Below are 24,316 nucleotides of genomic sequence, written 5' to 3' on the forward strand. Positions count from 1 at the left end.
TAATTTACAAACTTTTGGAAAAATAAATAAATATCCAAACTATCTAGATCTAAACCAAATCCATTGACAACCCTAAATATGCAACTCAGGAGGGGGAGAGAGAGAGAGAGAGAGAGAGAGAAATAATTTGTTTATAAACAAAAATAATTTAGTAAGTTCAGTAAATATTTTTTAACTTAAAAGCATAACTATGTAAATAATTAGGTGAGAAAATGAGTAAAACAAAGAATTTCCTCAACATGATTCGTGCTCTATATGAACTTCAGGCTCATGCTCAAGATGTAGCCCCGAAGTTCAATCTGGACTCAGATTTGCGCATAAATATGTTCTATTGATCTCGTTAATAATTTTAATCCAAGCTGAGACCTAACCTACTAATAGCCCTAAATATTAGGCTTAGGGAGAGAGATTCAAATAACTAAATGGTTAAATAAAATATTAATTACTTGAATAATTTAATAAATTAAAAAATAGAAATCGATGGATAATATTTTACATAATTTTGTAAAATAAACAAATCAATAATTTAATTTAATAAACGAACTAAATACTCATTTATTGTTAGGTGTCGGGTTGTGTCAAATAAATAAAAATTTATACATAATAGCTTATCAAATTATTTAAATATATAAACGAATAATTTAGTTTATTCAAACAAAAGAATAAAAAAAAATCATTAATTATTGGGACGGGACAGGCACATGCTATACCACACTAGACCTAAGTCGTTGATAACCCAAAAAATAAGGATCCATAGAAAGAGAAAAATAAATTATTAATTAATTTATTAAACTGAATAATAAAATCTATATATAATGACTCAATTCATTTAGTAAAATAATAAATAAATATCCAATCTATCTAAAACCGTGCCCGACCCATTGATAACCCAAAATATTAGACTTGGGGAGGAAGAGATATAGTGAAATAATTTTTTGATAAAATTAAATCGTTTAGCAAATGAACTAAATAAAAAATTTTATCTTACTAAATTAAATATATAAATAAATTGGTGATGAAATAAGAGAGTAATAAATAATAACACTTTCCTCGCGGGGCTCGACTCAAGAAATAGGTCTAATGGTTGGGTCGAGCTTAAAGTTGGGCTTCAATATATTCTATTGAATAAAGACAAAGTCCAACCCAAACTTGGCACCGCCTGTGAACAAATTTAGTCCCAACCTCCTTAACTTGTTAATAAATTATTAATTAATAAACTCAATTAGTTATTAAATAAATAGAAATCTATCGAGAAAGTTTTTCTTAATTTTGTAAAATATATAATTGAATAATTTAATTTAATAAAATAAATAAATATCCAAGCTACCTAGACCAATCCCCACCTGTTGACAACCCTCAAATATTGGACACCGAGCAGTAAGATAGAGAGGGATATAAATAAATAATCTATTAAATTAAATCAATAAAATCTTTTAACTATTTAAAATAAGTATATAAATAATTAGGCAAGAAAAAGAGAGAGTAGTTAGCTCTTTATTAATGGCATCATTTTAAATAGTTACATGTTAGCAACAAATATGGAAGAGAGATTTCTGGTGAATGAGAGAGACAAAAGAACAAAAATTTCCTTACCGCAATCCGAGCTTTATATAATGGTTGGCCAAGGCTTAGACTTGGGCCTTAATAAGTTCTGCTGATATAAAGGCAAAGCCCAAACCAGACGTGGCCCAACCAATGCAAAAGGTTTAACCCCAACCGATACCTATCCAATTTATAAACCTAAAAATTTTGCTCGAGTTGGGGTTGAATCTATGGATTATTAACTACTTGAATAATTTAATAAATTAACTAAATACGAACCTATGGATACCGATTTAGTTAATTTTGTAAAATAATTAATGATTAATTTAGTTTAGCAAAATAAATAAATAAAACTACATTTATTATTGGGATGGGACTGGTACATCCTATCCCACACCTCACTAAACATATTAATTACCCTAAAAATAGTCTCCGGGAGAGAAAGAGACAAAAATAATTTGTTAGGAAAATAATTAATTATTTAGTTAATTAAATAATTCGATAAATTAAGTAAATAGAAATATATGGATAATAATTTACTTAATTTTATAAAATAGATAAATCAATAATTAAATTTAACAAAAAAATATAAATAAATATTCACTTGTGATTGGTGCAAGACTAGTCCAAGCTATCCCCAAACAAACTTGCATCATTGACAATAGTAAATATTGGTCACATGATGAATTAAATAAATAAAACTTTATGGAGAATAATTTATTTAATATATTAAAACAAATAAATGAATAATTGAATTTAGTAAAATAAATAAATAAATTTTCAGTTATTAATGCGACAAGACGTGTACAACCTATTCGACACCAGAACTAATCCGTTGTTCATAAATTAAATCATTAATTAGATAAATAATTTAGTTACGTAAATAAATAATATCTATGGAGAATAATTTACAAACTTTTGGAAAAATAAATAAATATCCAAACTATCTAGATCTAAACCAAATCCATTGACAACCCTAAATATGCAACTCAGGAGGGGGAGAGAGAGAGAGAGAGAGAGAGAGAGAGATATAATTTGTTTATAAACAAAAATAATTTAGTAAGTTCAGTAAATATTTTTTAACTTAAAAGCATAACTATGTAAATAATTAGGTGAGAAAATGAGTAAAACAAAGAATTTCCTCAACATGATTCGGGCTCTATATGAACTTCAGGCTCTTGCTCAAGATGTAGCCCCGAAGTTCAATCTGGACTCAGATTTGCGCATAAATATGTTCTATTGATCTCGTTAATAATTTTAATCCAAGCTGAGACCTAACCTACTAATAGCCCTAAATATTTGGCTTAGGGAGAGAGATTCAAATAACTAAATGGTTAAATAAAATATTAATTACTTGAATAATTTAATAAATTAAAAAATAGAAATCGATGGATAATATTTTACTTAATTTTGTAAAATAAACAAATCAATAATTTAATTTAATAAACGAACTAAATACTCATTTATTGTTAGGTGTCGGGTTGTATCAAATAAATAAAAATTTATTCATAATAGCTTATCAAATTATTTAAATATATAAACGAATAATTTAGTTTATTCAAACAAAAGAATAAAAAAAAATCATTAATTATTGGGACGGGACAGGTACATGCTATACCACACTAGACCTAACTCGTTGATAACCCAAAAAATAAGGATCCAGAGAAAGAGAAAAATAAATTATTAATTAATTTATTAAACTGAATAATAAAATCTATATATAATGACTCAATTCATTTAGTAAAATAATAAATAAATATCCAATCTATCTAAAACCGTGCCCGACCCATTGATAACCCAAAATAAAAATTTCCTTATCGCAATCCGAGCTTTATATAATGGTTGGCCAAGGCTTAGACTTGGGCCTTAATAAGTTCTGCTGATATAAAGGCAAAGCCCAAACCAGACGTGGCCCAACCAATGCAAAAGGTTAACCCCAACCGATACCTATCCAATTTATAAACATAAAAATTTTGCACGAGTTGGGGTTGAATCTATGGATTATTAACTACTTGAATAATTTAATAAATTAAATAAATAGGAACCTATAGATACCGATTTAGTTAATTTTGTAAAATAATTAATGATTAATTTAGTTTAGCAAAATAAATAAATAAAACTACATTTATTATTGGGATGGGACTGGTACATCCTATCCCACACCTCACTAAACATATTAATTACCCTAAAAATAGTCTCCGGGAGAGAAAGAGACAAAAATAATTTGTTAGGAAAATAATTAATTATTTAGTTAATTAAAGAATTCGATAAATTAAGTAAATAGAAATATATGGATAATAATTTACTTAATTTTATAAAATAGGTAAATCAATAATTAAATTTAACAAAAAAATATAAATAAATATTCACTTGTGATTGGTGCAAGACTAGTCCAAGCTATCCCCAAACAAACTTGCATCATTGACAATAGTAAATATTGGTCACATGATGAATTAAATAAATAAAACTTTATGGAGAATAATTTATTTAATATATTAAAACAAATAAATGAATAATTTAATTTAGTAAAATAAATAAATAAATTTTCAGTTATTATTGGGACAAGACTTGTACAACCTATTCGACACCAGAACTAATCCGTTGTTCATAAATTAAATCATTAATTAGATAAATAATTTAGTTACGTAAATAAATAATATCTATGGAGAATAATTTACAAACTTTTGGAAAAATAAATAAATATCCAAACTATCTAGATCTAAACCCAATCCATTGACAACCCTAAATATGCAACTCAGGAGGGGGAGAGAGAGAGAGAGAGAGAAATAATTTGTTTATAAACAAAAATAATTTAGTAAGTTCAGTAAATATTTTTTAACTTAAAAGCATAACTATGTAAATAATTAGGTGAGAAAATGAGTAAAACAAAGAATTTCCTCAAAATGATTCGGGCTCTATATGAACTTCAGGCTCATGCTCAAGATGTAGCCCCGAAGTTCAATCTGGACTCAGATTTGCGCATAAATATGTTCTATTGATCTCGTTAATAATTTTAATCCAAGCTGAGACCTAACCTACTAATAGCCCTAAATATTAGGCTTAGGGAGAGAGATTCAAATAACTAAATGGTTAAATAAAATATTAATTACTTGAATAATTTAATAAATTAAAAAATAGAAATCTATGGATAATATTTTACTTAATTTTGTAAAATAAACAAATCAATAATTTAATTTAATAAACGAACTAAATACTCATTTATTGTTAGGTATCGGGTTGTATCAAATAAATAAAAATTTATACATAATAGCTTATCAAATTATTTAAATATATAAACGAATAATTTAGTTTATTCAAACAAAAGAATAAAAAAAAATCATTAATTATTGGAACGGGACAGGTACATGCTATACCACACTAGACCTAACTCGTTGATAACCCAAAAAATAACCCAATCCGAGCTTTATATGATGGTCGGGCACATGCTCAAAATCTAGGATTGATGGTTGGCCTAGGCTTAGACTTGGGCCTTAATAAGTTCTGTTGATATAAAGGCAACAGCCAAACCAGACGTGGCCCAACCAATGAAAAGGTTTAACCCCAACCGATACCTATCCAATTTATAAACCTAAAAATTTTGCTCGGGTTGGGTTGGAATCTATGTATTATAAACTACTTGAATAATTTAATAAATTAAATAAATAGGAACCTATGGATACCAATTTAGTTAATTTTGTAAAATAATTAATGATTAATTTGGTTTAGCAAAATAAATAAATGAAATTACATTTATTATTGGGACGAGACAGGTACATCCTATCCCACACCTCACTAAACATATTAATTACCCTAAAAATAATTTCCGGGAGGGAGAGAGAAATAATTTGTTGAGAAAATAATTAATCAATTAATTAATTAAATAATTTAATAAATTAAGTAAATAGAAATCTATGGGTAATAATAATTTACTTAATTTTATAAAATAGATAAATCAATAATTAACTTTAACAAAAAAATACCTGTGATTGGTGCAAGATTAGTCCAAGCTATCATCAAACAACCTTGCATCATTGACAACAATAAATTTCTTTAATATATTAAAATGAATAAATGAATAATTTAATTTAGTAAAATAATTAAATAAATTTTCAGTTATTATTGGGATAATACTTGTACAGGCTATTTGACACCAGAACTAATTCGTTGTTCATAAATTAAATCATTAATTAGATGAAAAATTTAGTTACGTAAATAAATAAAACCTATGCAGAATAATTTACTAACTTTTGAAAAAATAAATAAATATCCAAACTATCTAGATCTAAACCCAATCCATTGACAACCCTAAATATGTAACTCGAGAGGGAGAGTTATTCTTAGGACAAGACAAAGACAACCTATTCGACAACAGAACTAATCTATTGTTCATAAATTAAATCATTAATTAGATGAATAATTTAGTTACGTAAATAAATAAAATCTATGGATAATAATTTACTAACTTTTGGAAAAATAAATAAATATCCAAACTATTTAGATCTAAACCCAATCCATTGACAACCCTAAATATGTAACTCAGGAAGGAGAGAGAGAGAGAGAAATGATTTGTTTATAAAATAAAATAATTTAGTAAGTTCAGTAAATATTAATAGCATAACTATATAAGTAATTAGGTGAGAAAATGAGAGGAACAATGAATTTCCTCACTATGATTCGGGCTCTATATGAACTTCAGGTTCATGCTCAAGATGTAGGCTCGTAGTTCAATCTGGACTCAGACTTGCGCATAAATATGTTCTATTGATCCCGTTAATAATTTTAATCCAAACTGAGATCTAACCTACTAATAGCCCTAAATATTAGGCTTAGGGAGAGAGATTGAAATAACTAAATAGTTCAATAAATTATTAATTACTTGAATAATTTAGTAAATTATAAAATAGAAATTTATGGATAATATTTTACTTAATTTTATAAAATAAACAAATCAACAATTTAATTTAATAAAATAACTAAATACTCATTTATTATTGTGTGTCGGGTTGAATCAAATAAATAAATAGTTTATCTAATGTATTTAAATATATAAATGAATAATTTAGTTTAGTAAAATAAATAAATAAATAAGTTTTCATTTATTATTGGGACGGGACAGGTACATGCCATCCCACTCTAGACCTAACTTGTTGATAGCCAAAAAAATAGAAATCCATGGTATCTATGATGTCCATGTAATTGGTTATTACAAATATATTCATTAGTAAAATCATCTAGTGAGTACAGACAACCTAAGTTGTTGAATCAAATTTTTATAATAATACACCACATTCTTGCAATCTGGAAATATGCTTGCATGTCATATGGGTAAAGTATATGAACTGCTATCAAAATTCACACTTGCAACAGATTGGGCACCCATATTGACAAGAAAAGCAATGCATACCCCTACCCCTGATGTTTCATTAAAAGATGAGTCTTGAACGAAATAAATCCATTTAAAGTAATCAAATAATAATAGCATTAAAAGATATGTACACTTGCAACAACAGATTGAGTGCCCATATTGACAAGAAAAGCAACCCATATTGACAAGAAAATATTCACACAACACTAAACAAGAATAAATCCATTTCAAAGCATTTGGTTAACTTTCAAATGTTTCTTTGCTGGTGTTGGTATGGATTAAAATTCTAGTACTTCGTCAACACCAGCATGTGGGCACAAATTCATGACAGATTGCATTTTCTTGGTCTTTTATAGGCTAACAACCAAGTTGAGCATATCTCCAATTAATAAATAATTGCATTCAATCTCATCCAAAAACCCAATAGAAAAGATTTCTGTTTCAATTGGTAATTTTTTGAGGAATTAGAGTAATGTGTCCAGCATTGATTTGTCAGAAAGATGTGAATAAAGTTTTGGACAGGGTCATTATTGCTAAAAATTCATGACTGTTGGCAAAGGGTCATTATTGCTAAAAATTCATGACTGTTGGCAAACTGCAAACCTTTTCCTTCTGAACAATTAAATGACCAATGAAAATTAAGAAGCACCAGTGAGAAAATTGGACATACCGATTTGTACTCAAAAGGGAGCTAGAAAGTTAAAGATCTGCCCAAGGAGAGGAAGAGAGAGAGATTGCACAGATGAACCAAAATTCAAAAGGAAAAAAAAAACACGATATTCAATCATCTAACAAGTCCCTAAAACTATCTCAAACATCTATTAATTGTATTGACCTGCAATAATACCTACAGCTTCCCCCAATTCGACCAAGTCACCACAAACCTTTTCCTTCTAAACAATTAAATTTACCACCAATCAACATCAACAAGCACCGGTGAGAAAATTCAACATACTGAGTTGAACTCAAAAGGGAGCCAGATCCAAGATTAAATCCAAGCATCTAACAAATCTCAAACCTCTATTAATTATGTGGCAAGCTATCACACAACACAAGACCTACTTGTCCTATTTAACTTATTAAAATAAATAAATGAATCATTTAATTTAGTAAAATAAATTTCTTAAGATGCAAATAAGTAAAAGCATTTTGTTTACTTTCAAATTTTAAATAACTCTTTGCCAGTGTAAGTATGGATTAAAATTCTAGTACTTCGACAACACCAGCATGTGGGCACAAATTCATGATGGATTGCATTTTCTTGGTCTTTACAAGCTAACAACCAAGCTGAGCATATCTCCAATTAATAAGTAATTGCATTCAACCTCATCCAAAAATTCAATAGAAAATCAATTGGTAATTTTTTGAGGAGTTAAGAGTAATGTGTCCAAAATTGATTTGTTAGAGAGATGTGATTAAAGTTTTGAATAGGGTCTTTATAGCTAAAAATTCACGACTATTGGCAAACATTTTCCTTCTAAACATTTAAATGGCCAATTAAAATAAGAAGAACCGATGAGAAAAAAATCCAAGCATCTAACAAGTCCTTAAACTATCTCAAACCTCTATTAATTATTGCAAAATACAAGCAACAACTGTTCTTTGTCTAACTAGGACAAAAAAAGACTTGAAAAAGCACATCAATGTAAACCAGCACAGACTAAAATCACTAATCTCTAAAACAATTGAAGCATTACCTGGTTACCTGATTCCATCATCACCAACAATATAGGTTGCCATTCCCGCAAAAAGCCCAGCATTGCAAGATTAAACCTGTAAATAATCATCAAAAAGATATGGACCCAATACTGGCTCACTGCTGTTATATACACATTTTGGGTATTTTGGGGAGTTTGGGATGTCAACAGAGGATGTGGGGCACCATCAGCCAAGCATAGTTAGCCAATGCAGAGCGTCTTCCATAAAGCGATGGTGCCCTTGTATGATGAGATGAAGGTAGGCATTGCAACCTTCAGTGAAACATTGGCAGGGACTGGGCATAGGGGAAAGGTACCCCCTTCACAAGTGGATTAAGTTCTGGTACTCAAAAAGCAAAAATAACAAGCACTTCACCCGGGGAGAGAGAGAGGAGAGAGATTGCACGATTGAACCACAACTCTAAAGAAAAATAGAATAAAAACCACAAAATCCAAGCATTTAACAAGTCCCTAAAACCATCTTAAACCTCTATAATTTATTGCAAACTACCACAAACAATTGTTCTTATTGTAACTAGGAAAAAAGACTAAAAATTGTATAATAATTGAGTTAGAAAACTTAGGCAAAGCACATCATTCTGAACCAATTCAGACTAAAATCATTAATCTCTAGAACAACTGAAAAACAAAGAAAGAGAGTATTTTCCTATCAAAATAAAATTGAAACCAAAATCATTAATTGGTTACCTGATTCCATCATCACCAACAATATAGGTTGCCATTCTGGCAGAAAGCCCAGCATTATAAGATTAAAGGTGCACATAATCATAAAATAGGTATGGATTACTGGGTCATTGTTGTTATACACACATTTTTTGGGCCTTTTGGGGAGTTTTGGATATCAGTAGAGGATATGTCCTCTCTGTTTTCAATGCACATGAGGGGCACCATCACCCAAGAATAGTTAGCCAATGTAGAGTTTCCATAGAGCAATGGTGCCTTTGTATGATGAGATGAAGGTAGGCATTGCACCCTTGGGGGAAACATTGGCAAGGACTGGGCATAGGGGAAAGGTACCCCTTCACAAGTGGGTTAAGCTTTTGCTTGTCCTCAAGCAAAAACCTCAGCCATAAACTGATCATCCCCCCTTATTATTACCATTTACCGGATGAATTCTAGGATGAGAATACATTGAGTGGTTGGGAAACCTGTGTAGGTATTCTGATTCATTCCTCTGAATTGTCATTCTTATCACATACATAAGAGTCAAGGAAAGGGAGAATATGAAATTCTTCATGCCCCAATATTCACTTCCATTCAATATGTAAATCAGCTCCTTGACCGCCAAATTTAACCCTTACTTTGAGCTTAGTCTCAAATCTGTCACTGCACCGTGTTCAACCACATTTTGTCCCTTTGAACCTCAGCCGTCACCAAATTTTTTTTTCTTTCCCCTTTTTTTTTTGTGTGAGTGCATTTTATGCTCCATCTCACACGGGGTATTTGCTTCTTTCTTCTTTTTCTTTTCTTTTTTTTTTTTTGGTGTGAGTGCATTTTATGCTCCATCTCACATGGAGTATTTGCTTCTTTCTTCTTTTTCTTTTTTTTTTTGTTTTTTTTTTGTGTGAGTGCATTTTATGCTCCATCTCACACTGGTCACATGCTTGAGGCAGATAACAATACTCATATTCCAAGTTGCTAGTTTTACTATTCAGCTCAGAATAGTGGAGTTGGGACTGACTCATGTCATAAACCGCTAGTTTTACTATTCAGTTCATGCCAGCGGAGTCATTTGGACTTTGTCCCTTTCTTTTTCTCTTTTTCAATTGTTGAATCTCATGCATTAGCAGTTCAGATGTGAACTAGCTCGAATGATTATCAATTATTCAATCAAGTGCATTGTACACATGAAGGTAGTTAGGGCTGGTCATGGTGAAAGTCATATTCAACTTCCTTAACCTCATGAATTGTGATAAGTTTGGATCATTCACAAGAATAAAGTCTCACACTTACAAAGATTTTCCACAGTCATTGTATTCCCTCTTGGAATTCACCTAATAAAAATCAATAAATTGGAGGGGATTTTCAGTTTATTCAGCCTATCAATGCATGTATGTATGTGTCAGGATAAAGGTTGTTTTGAAGATGGTTTGCATTTTGAGGAAGTAGAGGTGGAGGTTGAGTGTGGACTTGGGTCGAAAGAGCAAACACGAATAGGAGGAGAAGAAATAGAAGAATGGGATAACATGGGCAATAGCTATTAAAAACTCCAAATACCAGGAACTCCTATACATTAATTGTAAAAAAAAAAAAAAGAGAGAGAGAAAGTATTTCAAAAAATGGAAGAAACACAAGTAAGGTGGACAAAGGCACTACAAAACTACCCCCACATATTATATGCAGAAAGAACACTTTGAAGCAGTAGTCTTTGAACTCATTTAACACCATATGAGGAGCTTAGAGAACAAAGGATTTTTTTTTCAAGAGTAAATTTCATTAAAAAAGAAAACAAGGGATTACAATTAAAAGGTGATAAAACATCATCCGAAAGCAAAAACAATACTCCCACAACAGCAAACAACAAAAGATAAAAAAAAAAAAATACAACACAAATCAAGGGTCAACACACAAAACCAAACTAAAACCATATTCCAAGAACTAAACAAAGCAACACTAGCCCTGATCAAGATGAGAAAATCTCCAACCAACCCTCTTGAACACTTCAAACAACAGCATCCGCCTCCTGTAAAAACCAGCACTTACTCCTCCACGTCTGAAATCCTGACCGTCTCCCTCGTCCCATGTCTCTCCACCTTCCTCTTGAGTGTTGCTCTTTCACTTCGCCTTTTCTTGTTCTCAAACTCTTTCAAAAGCTCTTCTAGCAAAAAAGCCTCACCATCCAAAAAGAATAGGCCTACAAATTTACCAATTTCAATATCCCTCTCCACTAGTTTCCTTAAGTCCACATGACTCTTCATTTTCCCATTATCTAAGTTCAAAACTTCATTACTTATCAAAGCTTTACCCACATCCCCCTTCCCTTTCACCTCAAGGACTCCAATCTTCTTCAACTCCCCAACTTCAGAATTGTCATGAATGTTAATTTGATCATTGGAGTTGATATCAATAAGAACCTTATGATTCATAGCTCTAGAACCAACCTTCCTTCAAAAAAACTCTTATATTTATTGTTGGGTCCAGTCTCAACAAGTCCCTCTTTTAACCACAAAAAAACCTTAATAACATGCACCAAATAAGATTTATCTAATCAGTTAATCCTCTTGGATCCGTTCCCAAATTGGCACCAATCCTTCCAGTTAACACTTCCTCAACTAGAAAACATTGTTGTTCCTTTGAAGAACAACATTGCCCTCTATATCAAGACATCTGATCCCTTGATTGCATGTGCTATCATCCCTTACTAGAGGATATTCCTAAGTACTTCATCCCTTTGCATCTTCTTGTTATTAAAAATATAACACAATATATCACTTTGCCTTTTTTGGAGATCCCAAGAATTTACCAGCTATTTAAATCTTCCAAAGACCAGTTTTGGATAGCAATGATTTCAGACTTTTTAAAGTTAATTAGAGAAAATGACTTATTAGCATAAACTAAACTTTGATGCATTTGATGCTGTTACTACAAAGAGCTTGTCCTAATGTTGAGATTTAAACAAGTTGCAATTGCATATGCTCATTAATTGCACACTTGCTTTTGTTATATTTGTACAAGGAGGAGGAAGAGGACCTTCCAATTACTGATCAGAAAAAGAGGCATGTTCCAGCATTCAAAGTGTGGAAACTGGAAAGTGCTTACTGCTAAGTGATTTCAATTAACTCAATGAACATTCAGCCTGGTTTCTGGTTCTGGTTTTTGGGATTCAAGCACCAAGTGGGATGAAATAAAATTGAGTTATAAAGCATCTTTTAGTTCTAACTGCCAAATATAACTAAATGGGATTTCAAGTTTCGATGAATCAACAACCACTTGTTTCAAATATCTCATATCCACTTTGAGATAGTACACTACCATATTAAGTTTTCAAGCTGCTTAGAAAGTCAAAGGTAGGTTTTAGTGATTATGAACACACAAACGAAATAAAGAAAAGGGGAATCTATTAATACCCAATTTTAACTTACCTTCACATCTGCTGAGAAAGTCAGTTGAAAGTTCATCCATCACAATAAGATCTTCACAGGTGGTTGATTCATCAGCTCCTCCACATCCTAACGATTTATGAACAAAATACAACATATGAACTAAAAAGCAGCAAATAACATTTCATAAAAAATCACAAATAAACACTCTAAAGTCTAAAGAAAACTCAAACTTCATTCATATAATAGTGATTTTTAGATGACAACCAGAGCATACCTTAATGATTTGAGATATCAACCGAAGCACTAGATGACAAAGGAAATAAAAAACACAGAGAATATTAATATTCGTACTGACCAGAAACTGCTAGCACTTAGGAGCACCCTACCAACTTTCATAACTTAGTAGAGGGAAAAATAAATATAATCAAAATCAACATGATGCAACAAAATTCCATCTCAAAATATACATATTTGTTCATAGATTGCAATATGCCAACATAATTATAGAGGAAGAAAATAATAAAAATCCAACCAAAGTCGTCAGAAGGACCAAATAAAGATAAAAGAATGTGCAGTGCAACAACACAAAACATGTAACTTAGCATTGTACTTACCGAGCATATGGTTTCGACTATTGTACAAGCAAGGGCAGAATAATGAAATAAACATAAATAGCAAACTTCAATCTTGTTTGAAGTTTACAGGCTTTCTATCATGCACTTTTTAGATATTCTTCAGGGTTCATATGAAGAGAACCTAATAGATATTAGGTAAATAAGTTTTACTTCTTTGTACTTTGGCATGGAATAGAATATTCAGAAAACTATAAAAAAACTAGTGACAGGACCAAAATATTCTTGAAAATAGAAAAGAACTAACGACTGAAATAGCATGTATACTTCTTACCCTTCAATGAAGTCCTGCGTACCAATATTAACTACTGTACATCCAATAGCCTTAGCAGAATCGAGGCATAGTGTAAGATTTTCATTCCTTTCCCAAGGGTTCAACACCCTCTTTGTATTGATTGCTCATTCATCAATGTGCCAGGGACTGCCACATTGATAAGTTTACTACATCAAAGAATATGCTTTCAGATTACAAAGCCCCAAAACCAAGAAAGAAAACCATCTCCAAATTCAAATTAAAGCAAAGGGCTTAACAGGGAAATCACCATATCTTTTACAATCTCGAAGAGATCATTAGTGGAAGGATCTAGCGAATGATCTTTCTATGATATGTGTAAAGGTGTACTATGTGTAACTCTATTTTATGTTGGCCAGTAGATGCTTTGATTCCGAGACAGAGCAAGTAATGGGCATATAATCGTATTAGTATGTAATACAGCAACTGTCACCAATTATCGCCCATAAATGATAGAATGTAATATAATGTGATGGTCTTTAGGATGTTTTGGATCTAGGACTGAATTAAAGGAAAATATTTCTGTTATGGGGGAGGGGGGAGGGCTATATAGTGAGGTCAGAAGAGGTAAAAGGCCCTGTTCAAAGTAACATGATAAGCATTTTTTTTTTATCAGCAACAGAAAAATTGAAATATTAATTTAGAATAGAAAGATACAACTAGAGGTTGTAAAAAAAACAGCAAACCCAAAAAGCCAGCCCAAATTTTCACATGAGCTCAAAACATGGGTTGTCTCTGAATTCCTTGTTTAGCTAGGCCATCTGTCGTGCTGTTTGCAGATCTTCTGATCCATCTTATTTGGATGAGCATATCTCTAGAAAGTTGTTTGAAGTGCCTGAATTCATTCCTTAGCTGCCAAATTACCCCTTCCTCAGTTTTGATAAGCAAATTGCCTAGTTCAGATTTTCCGCACCACTACGGCTAACCCTACTTCCTACAGGCATTGGTTGCGAATTGCTTGAGGGAGACGATGATAGACCATCATTTTGGTCCATCATCTCCCCATCTCCTTTGGTCACGTGCCTACTTAAAAGGGCGAGTGGTTTTTTAAGGTCTAGGTCCATCCGATTTAAAAAAGTTGGCCCATTCACTTGCCTAGACCCATTAGATCCTGATGGGCCTTGGCCCAACCCTCTATCCCTTTGCCAGTCACGTGTTTACTTAAAACATGTGACTGGTTGACTAGCCTCGGTTCATTAGACCAAACTGAACTAGCTCACAGGACTGGCTTGAACCCTGAAACCTTGACGACCTTTGTTCATTTTGTTTTGAAATTTGAACTGGAACAAGCCCGTCTCCATTTAATTCCCCTGTCTTCGACTGAACACAGGGCCTGCCATCCCTCAGCCCACCTTGCCATGCAGATTTTCCCCAAGTGTTTAAATCATCCTCTTTTTTCTCTTTTTTTCTTGGGAACCTCAATTGCCTTAACTTCTCTTGTAGAGACTACACTGCCTTGCAAACCACACAACCAAGCCTGTTTTGTCTCTTCATCTTCCTCTCTTCTTCCCTCCTTCCATAGCTGGGCTTCAATGGAGGTAGCAAGCCAAACGGGGTAAACTAAACCATCTGAAACAACCTCTATCTTCTTTGGAATATCACTAGGTTTAATACCACCTAACATCACTACAATTGAATGGAGATCACAATCAAACACACCATCTAATCTTGCATCATAGACTACAACTATTGATTGTAATACTTCCTCCTTCTAGAGGTTGAAAAGTAACCCAAGCAATCTGACTATTACATTGTCCGCAAACACAAAACTTTTGGTATTGGAGAGAGGACACCATTTCGAGACTGTGGCAGCACCAGCCTCTGAGTGAATAATTAAAGCTAAAATCTCTACTTCATCTTCACCCAGATCTAACAAAGCTTTACAAGAGGCATAAGGAGTAATCACCATCTACTTGTTTTGTTTTCAGCTGTTGAATAAAGTCACTCAGTACCTGTGTCACTGCCTTCCAACCATTACCCCTTCTACTTTCTAGGAAGCAGACCACCTGCTTCTTTCTTCCTCCTAAGAATTCCTGCAGAGTTATGTAACAACCTTTTGCATTCTTTTTGCATTCCAACTCATACCTCTTTCTTCCATCAAGGTTGAACTTCGTAAAGTTCATTTGTTTACCTTTAGAACTTGCTTCTAAACAAACTTCTGCATCCATTTGATCACTTTAAGACCTTCCGGCAATATTGTAGTTCTCTCTGCCTCCCTAATCTTCAAGCTCTGCTGGCCTCTGATCCTTACCTCTTCAAGAATGAAAATTTTTGCTTCAATCTTTATCTCTTTCCTCTATTTTGCAACTTCTACAAACCTGTTCTCCATCTCTCTTTTCTCACTCATTGGAATCGACTGATTGAGAATATGGATACTATGTTGGTGGATTCAAAGTCAGAACAATAACTTCCTTGACTCCACCCCTTCTTTTCTTCATACTCTTCTTTTATTTTAGTATTTTTTTCACTAGTTTTTTGGGTCTAGAACAGGGTTTCACCCCTTCTTTTCTTCTTCATATTTCTTCTATTATTTTAATATTTTTTCACCAGTTTTTCTGAGTCTAGAACAGGGCTCTGCCACCTACTTTTCACATTCATTTTCTTTTATTTTAGTATTTGTTCCCTATGTTTTGTTGATCTCAAATAGGGGGGCTCCACCCCCTTCAGTTCTTTTAAGTTCCAACTCCTATGTTATAAGTTGTAACTCTAATAAATTGTTTTGCCTATTGAAGCAACACTGCAAGAAATACAAGCACAAAAGTGCAGAATACATAAATCCAAAGAAACTAGTTCAGAATGGGTAGAAATCCATCAACTTATTATTTTTAAATTCCATCGCCTAGGTGAGGGCTATGTGCCTAGGTGCCCGGGCGCCCCGCCATGGTCACCTAGCCTTGCATTGGCACCTTGGAAACTATGAGCAACAGTTCTTTTTCTTTACTTCTATAAGTGCTTCCTTGATGAAATTTAGTTCCTACTCAAACTTTGGTGGACAGCAAGCTGTATCTTTGTTTATTCATATCTATTTTTCATCATTAGTCACTATTACCTTCTGTCACACTGGAAAGTCCACTACTAGATATGGAAGTTGTAGCACCCCTACTTGTCTGCCATAACTTTTAGTGAGGATTATGAATTATGCCATTCTGATGGGACCCTATGATTTCATGAAACATGCACTAATCTAGACCATGATTTGATGTTAGATGCATAACTGAAATTTATAGGCCTAGACATAAGCCGATAGATGCATATGTTAATGAAGTAACAAAAGTTGATTAAGCAAGCCAAAAGAGCCAGGCTATGGCATCATATCTACCTGATGAGCATGGCAAATGAGATCTAGATCATGTTTTTGAAGGAATTGAGTGACCTTGTCAGCTCCAAATGTATAAGATACACCTCTGTCATTTTCTCTCCATCCTTGTATATCTTTATCAGGATCAGCCCATAGCAAATCACAGAGAAGTCCCTGATCGGGCACATCAACAGGGCGAGCAATATTCCGTATCTGATCCAAGTTCTTCAAGTCAGGGGACAATCCTCCATGCATGCAAAGGATCTTGTCATCAATAAGAGCAGCCACTGGTAGGCAGTTGAAGCAATCTATAAATGTCTTCCAAAGGCGGACATTAAACCTTCTCTTGCACTCGTCATAAAACCCATATATTCGGTTGATGGAAGCACACTCATGGTCGCCCCGAAGAAGGAAAAAGTTCTCCGGGTATTTAATTTTGTATGCAAGGAGAAGGCAAATGGTCTCTATGCTCTGCTTACCACGGTCCACATAATCCCCAAGGAAGAGATAATTTGCTACAGGTGGGAGTCCACCATATTCAAAAAGCCGAAGAAGATCATAATACTGACCATGGATATCTCCTACCAAAAAGTCAAGTAGTTCAGCAATGGAGATTTCATTATTAAAGCAAATGAATGGAGATACATTTTTACTCCACACAAGATATTTGCAGTTTAACAGAAAATGTTGTAATTGAATTAGAGAACTTGGTAAATATGATAATTATCTTTATGCATTTGCATCAGCTGTTTTGACACATGGGTAGATGCCCAACAAAACGAACAACTTGCTACATCCGGTACTTAATAAAATTCAAAATATGGCTGCCTTTGCTCTGAGATACTCATTACTCAATCGAAATCCACAATCATTTTTCTCAAATATCAATCAAAACAATCATAAAAGCATGTAGATAATGGGAGTTGTCATTTTTGTATCTAAGATAATAGGCTTTGGAAAGGCAAACATATGCTGTTACCATGTGTTAGACAATGTCTGATATAAAATCTGGTTAATCTTAACACCTATGATGTGACACATAGGATGAAGTCAACAAAAAGATAAATGCTTAGATATGAATATTTGTCCTCTATTAGTTCTTTATTGGGTAAAAACCAACCTGGTGGAGTCTGTGGATAAGACACTGATCCTGAACATTACAAGAATTGGTCCATGAGGGTCTCCCATGTTTCATTGATCTCGACTTGTTCAACACTTGATTGTTCTAAACATGTTCACCACATAGTTTGGCTAAGGCAAACAACATCAGGGAAAGAAAGTTGGATGCGAGTGTGAATTCACATCCAGTTAATCTTCTTGGCTCTATGTTCCCTGCTCTCCCAGACCATTTGAGTGACCATCACCAATCTTGTAGTTCTTTCCATTGGCCCTTTACTCCCAATCTTTTCTTCTCTCTTTTGCCCTTCCATATCCCTTTATTCTCCTTTACTTTCTTCTAAAGTTCATCATGGATCTTTCCATGCTACAAAATGGAGAAAATCTCATTTCAATTGAAGCTAAAACCTTTCCCTCCATCATGTCTCTGACCCTAGTGACTCAATCTTTCAATGAGGGAGAGTAGTAGAGAAAAGTGTGAAAGAGACGTAATTACATGACATTCAGATTTTCTGCTCACAGGCATCTTATCTAATACATCTCCAAAACTATGGGATAAGTTCCTTGGAATCTTGAACAGAATAAGCATTTTTTATGGTAAAGAAAAATTCATTAAAACAAAATGAAGACACAAAAATATGTTGTAAGAAATTGCCCACAAAGGACAAGAAAACCAACAAGCATCCTAAACTCCCCATCATGACCAATCAAATAAGAACTTACATAGACTAATGGTGGTATGGCACACTTTGAAAACTATGACCCAAATATAAGAACCATTACAAACAAGAAAAAACAAGGATTCTCTCAGACCTCTATCCAAAAACCATACTCCAGCCATCAGAATCGCCCTCATCAGGTATCAAAAATGTGTCTCCAAATATGGTTACCGGCGTCAACTAAACTCCTACCCCATTCTTTTTTTTTTTCTTTCATTGATAATTAACTCCCACCCCATTCTTTTCAACTGACCCTTACATAGTGTTCTGTTTCTAAAACTTCCCCCGATTTCTGCTCTCTTATTTCCCCATCTTCCAACTGTTCAAAAAACTCCCCTCCTAAATATAACACTCCCAACACTTCCCTCATTTCAACTTGAGTTTCTTTACCAATGACTTTCTTCAGAATAAGCATTTTTTTAAGTGGTATAGGATTATATTGCTGTAATGCAGGGAAACTCCTACTTCATTTATAATGGAGTATTGAGATATATACTCAGATGAACAAAACAAAGAGCAGAATGTACACAAGACAGCTTGCATCAGAGAGAGAGAGAGAGAGATGGAATCCCAGTTACACTGGGTTGCTTAGCTGTAACCCCTGGAATTCCTGAGTCCCTCTTTGCCAGTAGATCAGGTATCACTCAGTCCTATGCATAACAACCTCTATGATGGAAGCTTTTGAGTTAAAGATCTGGCTGTAGCACTTTTTCCAGATAGCTTAAAAAAGAGCAAATGGTGTTACTTTATTTTAATTTTTGAGAAAGGATAACAAAAATTTGATTAAATAAAAGAGGTAGTACATGAGAAGATGTACATCAGAGAAAAAGACATACACAAGGTGATGAGGACCAAATCGCACTGAGTCTCTGCTGGCAATGACAGCTCGAACAATGTGAACTAAGGTCATCAAGTCGTATCTACAAGATCAAACACATCAAAGAGCTCGAGAGGATGACCCAGGCAAGGGGACTCTAACAGGCAAGTTAGTACCAAGCTGCCAAAGAGAACCAGAGCTAGTGGGCAGAGAATCAGAGCCGAGAGCTTAGTAAAGTAAGTGTATGTCCAATACGTCCAAAGGTGATAAGCCTTATCCGCCCGTTGCTTACAAAGTACGCCCTCACAGAGTCACGGTGGCCCTTATCTGGTTCCTTGCAAAGCGGAAGGAGCCGAGTTTAACATTGCCAGGTGGGCATCATGTCCGCAGACTTTCCAGGGGCACTCAATGGTGCGAATGGATGAGGAGAGACATGCCCCATAGGCTGGATCCATCCTTAGGTAGGAGGCTGTTGAACAGAAACCCTGCTAGAAAGGCCAATTTATAACCCTGGCCGGAATTTTTTGGCAAGGGAGGAAAAAGGAATGTGTATATTACGATAGGTAGAAGGTTAGAACTTAGAAGGGTGGGATGTTTTCTGAAAATCTTGATGAGCTTCCCAACTCTGCTGGGTAAGATAGATAAGGAATACATGCATGGGGGAACAGAAAAAAATAATAATGGGTCTCAAGAAACAAAGAATCCCATTCTCCACCAAACTCTCTCAATGTTTTTAAGCAGTGGTATTAAGGGCTAAGGAGAGTTCCTATGGCGTCTAGGAGTCAGCATGGATTATCTCTTACATAGAACATATTGAAATGGGCTATAGTGGCCACTGCCATTAAGATAGCTGATGCTCACTGCAGAGATCATCTGAGACCATTTGAAGCAAACAAAACTTTTTTCTTTCCAAATTCTGGTTTTGGCCTTCTAGAAGGGAAGTGCTAGTCATGGAGCTGAGAAATGCATTCTTTACCAAATAAATGTCGGGAAGTAACACGATTTTAAAGCCTTTCTTTCCAGATGCAATCAAGATGTAAATTGTTTGCTTCCCTTTCGACCAGAGGTTGCTAGAGATTTTCACTTGAATCAGGGAGCTATATAGAGGTATTGTAGGTGTTGGATAGAGCACATTGATGCTCTGTGACCTCAAGATAGATATGATCAGGGTGTCTGGCAACAAAGCTATATCAATTCCTCAGTCAACTAGCTCAGTTCTGTTAAAAATTGTTATCACAAAATGCAATGCCCAATCATCTCTACTGAGACCAAATTTTTTTTTTTATATGACTGCTTAGACATGATCAAATTTAATCATGCCTCAACATATAATATATAAGCAAATGAGTCTAATCTCTTTGGTAAGATTATGCATGTTATAGATGACATAGTAAGACAGAAGGCATTTATACTAATGAGTTCTATTTGCAAATTTCAGGTGCAAATATAATTATCATTTCCATTTTCAGGATTTGACATTGGAGAAAGTAATTTTGCTTTGTTATGGAGAACAAAAAAAGGAACCTCCTTCTAAAACCATTTCCAATAAGTTTCAGATTTATCTTGACACGATGCATTGCAATGTTTTGAGAAATTGGTGCAAAACTGCATCAAATTACTTGCAGAAAAATAATGGATTTTTAGCTCCTCTAAAGTGCTACAAGAAATGGTAAAGTGCAAAAGGCATCATCAGGCTGGCATAGAGATACAAATGTGGACAACCAGAAGCAACACCAAAAAAACTTAAAATTTATTTTCATTTGAGTCATAAATCACAGCCATAAAATCTAATAGACCATTCAGGTATTGAATGGTCTTTATATTTATTTATTTTAAAAGTCAATAGACCATTACTACTAATATAAACAGCAATAAAAGGTACTTGAGAAGTTGACAAACCATTACGAAGGCATATAACACAAAAGAATCTACCAAACAAAATATAAACAAAGGAAGGCATTTTTAAAATAGGTGCATGCCTTTTGAAAAGGGCAATGCCATGTACCCTATGTTTCAAATCCAGAACAATCATCCAACAAGCCAAATTCTCTGTCTCGGAATGAAAGCATCTACTGGCCAACATAAAATAGAATTACACATAATACCCCTTTACACATACCATAGAAAGATCATTCGCTACGATCTTTTACAATCTCAACCCAAAACCATAAACTGCATAAAAAAAATGAATTCAAATTCAACGTTTACGCATTCAAGCTGCAGATCCTATAATAGTACCCACCCGAAGGAAGACTTCAAAATCCTATACCTCCTCGTCCATGTCCAGATACGATTCGATCAAACACGCAGCCCTCTCTTCCTCAGTCAAAGACTCTCCAACGGTTTTCAGCTCCGACGTCCTGGAAAGCAAGTTTCTGATTGTCACTCGCCCGATCTCCCTCCTCATTGAGAGAAACTGCAGAAACCAGCCGCCAAATCAAGAAAATAGACAAAACATCGAAGTAACCCACAAACGAGAAAGCTACTTGGGTTTTAGGGTTTTGAGGATTACTCACATTGGAATTCAAGCTGCGAAGCTCCACCTGAGTGAACTGGCTCTGGAGCCATGGATCGCCATTCGCAGGTAAGTCTGAGGAAATCGAGTGGTTTTGTTCTCTGTTTTTTCTTTTCTAAGAAGCACGATATCGAGCTCTTCTCTGAATGGAAAACACGAAGTCTTATATAGAAATTAATCGATGACCTCTTGCTCTCTTGCTCTCAGGTCGATTGATAAGGATTTAGACCGTTACAAAATCAATTTAAATGACAAGGTAAAGCGTATCAAAGATTGCAGAATAAATACCACGATTCTTAAAACGGTATATTTAAAATTCTAACAGAAGTCATCGAGCGGTGGTGGCCTTCGGGAATTACCGTGTCCTTCACCTCCATCCAAAGTAGCCAGACAGAAATACTTATCAAAAAGGGAAAAAGCAGCCAGACAGAAAAAGAGAACGGAGTGGGGAGAGGGAATTTTCAGAACGTCGAAGCCTGTTCATTGGCCGGCAGTCCGAGTCCGAGATAGTGTAAAGTTGAAACCGAAGTCCGGATTGTGAAAGTCCACGTTTTATGCACTCGTGGGTTTATTGGATACGTGATCCCGCCATTCAGAAGTGACCACATTGGCATTTCGACAAAAACACTAATATTAACGGGTGTTCAGCCGAACAAACCCGGTTTAACCACCCGCAAAAGGACAAAATTCAAAAACCGGGCTTCTTTCAAAAGTTTTAAGGTCATTCGAACTCTCCCCTCCCCATCTCTTGTCCTCGTCTTCTTCGAGCCCCAACCCGAGCATCCTGTTGGCCATTCACCACACACAGGCGCGTTGGACTGTGGAACAGAGTGGTGAGAGGGAATTCTAAGAATGTCCGAACATAAAAGAGGGACTCTATCATAATACAAGGTATGATTTGATAATTCAGAATATGACGAAAGTGTCCCTTACATAACTGTTTAATTTATATGACAAGTAGGGGTGTACATTCGGTTTGGTTCGGTTCAAACCGATGACCTAACCCACTATTTAGTTTGGTCATATCCCTTAATTGAACCGAATGAAAGAGGGTTTAAACTGAACCAATCCATACCGTATTTAAAAAATAAAAGGACTGAGTTAGTAGAAAAAGGGAAAAATCAAACAAGAGTTAGTAATTAGTAATTACTCTTTGATAGTTTGACTCCTAACCCAACTCGGGCACTCCAATGTGGTTGTCTTTTGTGTTTCCCACTTACTAGTTACTACTAGTTACTAAATACTAATTACTAAAGTAGTAATTAATTTAAATTAGTGTTCTTATTTAGTATTGATACTAACAAAAATTCCGATTGGGCTCAATGCCTAAAGGGAGATTTAAGAAAAAGAGTAATATATAAAACAATAATTAAATAAATTAAGGGAAAATTCTTAATTAGCACTGTATACTTTGGGCTTAGTGTCACTTTGGACCCCAAACTTTAAAACGTGACAACTCAATACCTGAACTTTCAAAATGTGTCAATCCAATACCTGTCGTTAACCAGCCCATTAAACAGTCGTTAAGTGGCATTTAAAAAGACATAAACACCCTTTGAGTGTCATCCAATTGTCTTTAGCAACCATCCAAACGTTGACAAAAAATGAATAGTCTCAAATCATTGTCTCTTCTATTCATGAAAGTTGGGGTCATGTCTTAGTGGGCATTATAGTGACCCCAACTTTCTTGAATAGAAGAGGCAAGGATTTGGCACTGTTCATTATTTTATCAACATTTGGATGGTTTATAAAGAGATTTAGATGACACATGAAGGGCATTTGTGTCTTTTTAAATGCCACTTAACGCATGGTTAATGGTAGGTACTGGATTGGCACGTTTTGAAAGTTCGGGTACCGAATTATCATGTTTTAATGTTTGGGGAGTAAAATGACACTAGGACTAAAGTACAAGGTAGTAATCGAGAATTTTTCCTTAAATTAGTGAAACATAATACAATTAATATAAATAAATAATTATATAATATACAATTTTATATAGTATAGTAGTTTGGTTTTCTATTTGATTTTATTAAATTTTTAACACATCAAAAACCGAACCAAACCAATACCTGAATTAGCTTATTTAGCTTGGTTCAGTTCAGTTTTTTATTTTTTATCCAAATTTGAACACCCCGCTTTCCAAGGGAGAGGATTAGAGGTGTAAATCGAGCTGTTCTGGGCCGTAACAAGATTTTGGACCAGACCTGCACACGGGCCGTGCTGGGCACAACACAATCATGTGGATCATGCTGGGTCGAG

General features: G+C 34.2%; 1 long non-coding RNA gene and 1 pseudogene across 1 annotated transcript; both read right to left on the reverse strand.

Moving 5' to 3' along the window:
* Positions 1–13,748: 13,748 nt before the first annotated feature.
* On the reverse strand, positions 13,749–17,738 carry LOC148871595 (serine/threonine-protein phosphatase PP1 pseudogene; annotated as a pseudogene).
* Positions 17,739–21,485: 3,747 nt separating this feature from the next.
* Positions 21,486–22,582, reverse strand: LOC148871596 (uncharacterized). Its single transcript, XR_016106628.1, has 2 exons — positions 22,059–22,582; positions 21,486–21,958 (listed from the first exon to the last, which is right to left on the reverse strand). It is a non-coding gene; the product is annotated as an uncharacterized LOC148871596 (long non-coding RNA).
* Positions 22,583–24,316: the final 1,734 nt, after the last annotated feature.

The sequence above is a fragment of the Nelumbo lutea genome, chromosome 2 (genome assembly GCF_056320005.1).
Source record: "Nelumbo lutea isolate HS-2025 chromosome 2, American lotus-T2T, whole genome shotgun sequence".
NCBI lineage: Eukaryota > Viridiplantae > Streptophyta > Magnoliopsida > Proteales > Nelumbonaceae > Nelumbo > Nelumbo lutea.